A 6,000-nucleotide genomic window follows, 5' to 3' on the forward strand; every position below is an offset into this window, starting at 1 on the left:
AGTCCTCTCTCCCCTCCTCCCGGAGCAAGGCTGCTTTTCGCGCCTTGCTCCGGGAGGAGGGGAGAGAGGACTGGCAATCTCGAGCGGCTGCGAAAAAAAAAGTTAGTCGTTGCTTTGCACATGGGACTGTGAGGAGGGAGGAGGCCTTAGCTGCTGAGGGGAGCAGGGAATTGAAGTGGTGAAAACGAGAGTCCCACAAAAGAAAACAGGCAAAGTGCTGGAAGAAAGTGGAGGGAGGGGAAGAAAAAATACGGGAAAGCTTCAAAAGCGTGTCAGGTCAATCCAGTAAAGTAAAGCAGCCTTGCTTCGGGAGGAGGGGAGAGAGGACTGGCCATCCCGACCGTCCACTTCGTTGCTACTTTTTTTTTTTTTTCACTTTTTAGATTTTTTCCGCTTTCGTTGCTTCGGGAGGAGGGGGGAGAGGACTGGGGCTGCCCCGGAGACCAGCATCCATTGACGCGGCCAGGGCAGGTGAGCGTAGGAGAACCGTTCACTTCCTGGTACCTGTCATTTCAAATGTCATTTGAAATGACAGATACCAGCGTGTCCGTGAAGTGTTAGGCCCGCGCACCCAGGTTACTGTATAGGCGCTGAATAGTGTTCTATACAGTAAAATGGGTTGCACGGGCCTAACGCTTCACGGACGCTTCTTAGACACAGCTTGCATTTGCAAGCTATTTACATATAGGATCGAGCGGTAGGTGAGCTGGACTGTGCGTGCGGCAACCGCGGGTGCGCCCGGCACTAACGCAGCTCTCCCTACCGCTCCTTACTGGATTGACCTGACTGAAAGTTGTGTCCTATCGGTTTGTGTAAGTGCTGGGGATTTCTGGCAAAATAAAACAGAAGGATTTCTTTTATTTTAATGATTAATAACTATGTTTTCAAAGCACAGCTGTTTATTGAGCATGCTTGGGGGATGTCATTCCTTCAAACATGGCTGCCCTCCTTATTATCTCCCTGTAAATAAAATATCTGAGCAGGTTCATGTGACATCATTCCAAGATGGCTGCCTGCAGCATGGGTCACGGCTTCATGATTTAAATGTATTTTGTTTTGGTTTTACTGAATGTGCATGGCTGTGATGTCATTTCCAGCCCCTCCACAACAGCCGCTATCTTTGGTGCACATCATTTCCAGTGTCCAGGCACCCACTATCATCTTGAAAAACGTATTTCCAGTTCTGGTCTGCGACATCCATTAGGGACAGAAAGGATGCATGTCTGGATATGACATCATCAAAAAGGGACCAGAATGGACGGGATCTGGGTGGGGCCAAGATGGATGTCAACTAAGGGGCAGGGCTAGGGACAGGGAAAAGTGCAAGGATTAGATCAGAACTGAATGCTGATTGACTGGGAAATAGGGTCAGTGGGTGGGGCTTCATTCAAAAGTGTGTGTGTCCACCTGTCAAAAACTTTGACAAGTACTATACCCCTTATCTACTCTCATCTGAAGATCCTGGAGAAGCTTGTGAAGCAGGATGGCCACAGAATCAGGAGAAGGTTGGAGGAACTCAAGAAGCCTAAAGACATTTGTTCTCAGGTTCTTTGCTTTCTGACACTAATAGGAAGATTCTTTGCATGCTTATACAAAAATTTGAAGTAGCAGAGATCCTCTGGAGGAGAGGTATGCTGAGGCAAGTCTGAAAGGCAATTAAACATCTGAGCCATGAACACAAATGAGACCTCCATTGGTGTGGAGGTGGAACTTCTGGGAGCAAATAAGAGTGGATGGAGCCCACCCCTTCACGCTCTGAATCATGAGGGGCCTCCCCTGTGGGAGAAGAACCTATTTCCAGTGTTGGAAGCACTAGTGGTGAGGTCCATAGGACTAGGAGCTGCCACACTATGTGGGCATAATACTTCTATCTTGGAAAGAAGCAGTTCTAATCTCCCTTTTGTGTCTTCAAAGTGCAAGGAGGCAAACATGTTCTTCACTAGCTTTGATAACTGGGCTTCCACAAATTAAGGGGTCTTCTGGGACAACTGGGCTTCCACAAATTAAGGGGTCTTCTGGGACAACTGGGCTTCCACAAATTAAGGGGTCTTCTGGGACAGAGTTAGAGAAGAGATATTTGGCAACAGTGATCAAATTTGAAGTAATAACTGGAGAGAGAGCACTGGATAGAGGACACTAAAGAAGACAGCATTTAATTTTCAAAAGGGTGACTATGATAAAATGAGGAATATGGTTAGGAAAAAACTGAAAGGAGCAGCTGAAAGGGTTAAGAATTTATATTAGTCATGGATCTTGTTTAAAAATACCATCTTGGAAGCCTAGGCCAGATGTATCCCATGCATTAGAAAAGACAGAAGGAAGGTCAAATGATTACTGCCATGGTTAAAAGGTGAGGTGAGAGAGGCCATAATAGCTAAAAGAACATCTTTTAAGAAATGGAAATGGGATCCGAATGAAGAAAACAGAAAATGACATAAGCACTTGAAGTTAGATACAAAGCATTAATAAGGAAGGCAAAAAAAGAATTGGAAAAGAAGATGCCGTGGAAGCAAAAGCTTATAATAAAAACTTTTTCAGATGCATTAAAATGCTTGTGACAGAGTCAGTTGGACCATTAGATGACCAAGGGGTAAAAGGGGCACTTAGGGATGACAAGGCCATGGCAGAGAGACTAAATTAATTCTTAGCTTCAGTATTCATTTAGGAAGATGTAAGGCAGATACCCATGCCAGAAGTGATATTTAAAGATATTGATTCAGAGGAACTGAAACAAATCTCAGTGAACCTAGAAGATGTAGTAGGGCAAATTGACAAACTAAAGAGAAGCAAATCACCTGGACCAGATGGTATACATCCCAGTGCTGAAAGAACTAAAAAATGAAGTTGCAGAACTGCTTTTGGTAATATGTAAACTATCATTAAAATTATCATTGGTACATGGAGACTCAAGGGTTGCCAATGTAACACACATTTTTAAATTGGATCCAGGGATGATCCAGGAAACTACAGACCAGTGAGTCTGATGTCTGTGCCAGGCAAAATGGTAGACTCTATCATAAAGAACAAAATTAATGATCATGTAGATGGGACAAAGCATGGATTTAACGAAGGCAAGTCTTGCCTCACCAGTCTGCTACAATTTTTGAGGGTGTGGATAAAGGTCAGCCAGTGTATCTGGATTTCCAGAAAGTATTTGACAAAATCCTTCCTGAGAGGAAAGTAAGAAGTCATGGGATAGGAGCCAGTGACCTATTGTGGATTGAAAACTGGTTAAAAGAACACAGAGTAGGGCTAAATGGTAAATTTTCTCAATTGAGAAAGGTGAATAGTGGAAAGCCCCATGGAGCTGTTCTGGGACCACTGCTTCAGTACCTGAATGTAAACCGGTGTGATATCTCGATTGAGATCAAATGTCGGTATATAAAAATAATAAATAAATAATGGCATGGAAATGGGAACAACGAGCAAGGTAATCAAATTTGCCGATGATACAAATTGTTCAAAGTTGTTAAATCAGAAATTGCACGAAGACCTTGCAAAACTGGGAGAATGGGCATGCAAATGGCAAAGGAAAATTAGTTCTTACCTGTTAATTTTCGTTCTTGTAGTACCACGGATCAGTCCAGACTGTGGGTTGAGCCTCCTTTCCAGCAGGTGGAGACAGACTAAAACTTGAAGGATGCCCTATATCAGGACAGAGCCTATCCTCTAACCCTTCAGTATAACGCATGTCAAAGCAGAAAACAAGAAGACCAAGGTAGGATCAAGCAAGTAACCATAAAGCTCAAATGGAGCAACTGTAGAAAAATGAAAGGAACATGGCCTAACTACCCGCTCTTGCATATTCTTGGCATGAGAACAACCAAGGCTTCCGGTGTTTTTGCTCAGTATTTTTGTACAAAAATGAGATAGAGTCTGCAGAACTGCAAGAAAAAAACCAGCTTCGAGAGGACAGAAAAAGACAAACAGGGAAGGGCGTCTGGACTGATCCGTGGTACTACAGGAACGAAAATTAACAGGTAAGAACTAATTTTCCTTTCCCTGTACGTACCCAGATCAATCCAGACTGTGGGATGTACCAAAGCTTCCCTAAAACGGGTGGGATCAAGACAGTCCCATTTGAAGCACTGGTAGCCCAAAAGAACCGAAGCAGAGCTTACACATCTAGGCGATAGTGTCGAGCAAAAAGAGATAAGGACGCCCAAGTATGAACTGTGCAAATCGTCCACGGAAAGAACAAAAGAATGTTCGCCCAAGAAGGAGCTCGAGAACGCAAAGAATGAGTCGGAAGACCCTCAGGGAACCACCAGGCCATGACAAAGAACAACCAAGAGATCACTTCCTGCAACTAGCACGCTATAGTGGACTCAGAAGCCGGCTTACTCCGATTGGACCCACTCCAGGGAACAGGAAGATGGACAGATGCACAAAGCCATTGGGGACCAGGAAATAGAGCAAGAGAACTCGTATGGAAGCGAGGTAACAAAGACCCATATGGCATCAAGAGAATGGAGACCGTCACCAGACGCAGGAGTAAAGCGGGGAGCTCCGCCGACCGAAGGACAAAGAAATTAGATGAAACTTCACGAAAAAAGGAAGAACCAGTACGAGGGCTACCCTGAAGTCGGAAAATCGCAAAAAGGGGATCCCGCCAGGACAGCGCTTGGATCTGATGAGCAGAGGAGAGAAGACCAGAAGACAGTCTTAAGCATAAGGGCCTGCAGGGTGACACGACGGAGAGGGTCGAACAGAGTCGTACAGAGGGGTCCGCACCACCGAGTGAAAAGTTTACGACGGACAAGTGGGCGAGAAGGTGGATGTAGATGCCTGACGCCCCTGAAAGTCCAAGTCGCACACGGGTGGCCGCTCAGGGACGACCTGCCACTCGACCCAGGAGAAAGCCGAGGGGGTAGACTGGTACGCGCCGAGAACGAAGGAAGGATCCTCAGAGAGACTGCCTCAGAGAAGAAAAGACTAAGGAGATTGGTGTGGAGTACACCGAAAAAACCCGACTTCGTACAAACAAACCCAAGCATGTTCCAGATGCGCACGTACGCCAGGGAGTCGACCATTTCTGGGCCCGAAGGAAGGCGAAGACGGCCTACTCTGAAAAACCCTCACACCGGAGACATCGCTGTTCAAGAAGGCAGGGCGCTAGACAAGCATGAACGGCCTGGTCGAAACAAATACAGGGCCCTGACTAAGGAGCCGAGGAAGATGGCATGGCCGCAGGGGTCCGACCGTCGCTAGGTTGAGAAAAACTGTGAGCCAAGGCCTGAAACGGCCCCTCGGGCGCTACTAGAACCATGGGACACGGGTGGAGAACTATCCGTCTAAGAACTTTCCCGACCAGAGACCACCGGGGGGAGTAGAAAAAGACGTTCTGCTGGCCGAGGGAGAGCCAAGGCAACTACGCCCGCCGAGCTGCGGTCCCTCCAGCGGAAGAACCAATCTACCATGGTATTGAGAAGAGTCGCCATGAGGCCCAGGTGGGAGGGGACCACCTGTCGATGAGAAAACCATGGTTGAGCCAAGAGTTCCCATTCCCCGGGATCTAGCAACTGACGACGGAGAAAGCAACCTGAACATTCCCCTAGCCCGCGGAGTGGGAGGCTGCCGGGCACTGTAGGTGTTGCTTTGCCCAGGCGAAGAGAAGGCTGGTGTCCAGGGCCACCCACGAACTGCGAGCACCACCTGGGCGATGGAAGCAAGCCACGGTGGTGGAGTTGTCGGGCAAGACCCATTGCGCCTTGCCACGTATGAGAGGAAGAAACTCCAAAAGAGCTAGGAACATTGCCCAAAACTCTGTAATGTGCCAGCGAGACAGAGACGCTGGCCAGGCCGACCACTCCTCAGCCCGAAAGACTAGCATCTGTGGGCACTATCGTCCACTGGGGAACTTGGAGAGGTAGGCCCGGTAGCAAAAGAAAAAGAAGGGGGAATCCACCCCTGCGAGACGGCGACGGTAGAGCCCAAGAACGGGAGAACTGTGTGAGACTGTTCTGCCAGTGGCTGCCAACGGGACAGCAAAGTTATCTT

This window comes from Rhinatrema bivittatum, chromosome 18, assembly GCF_901001135.1.
Source record: "Rhinatrema bivittatum chromosome 18, aRhiBiv1.1, whole genome shotgun sequence".
NCBI classification, from domain to species: domain Eukaryota; kingdom Metazoa; phylum Chordata; class Amphibia; order Gymnophiona; family Rhinatrematidae; genus Rhinatrema; species Rhinatrema bivittatum.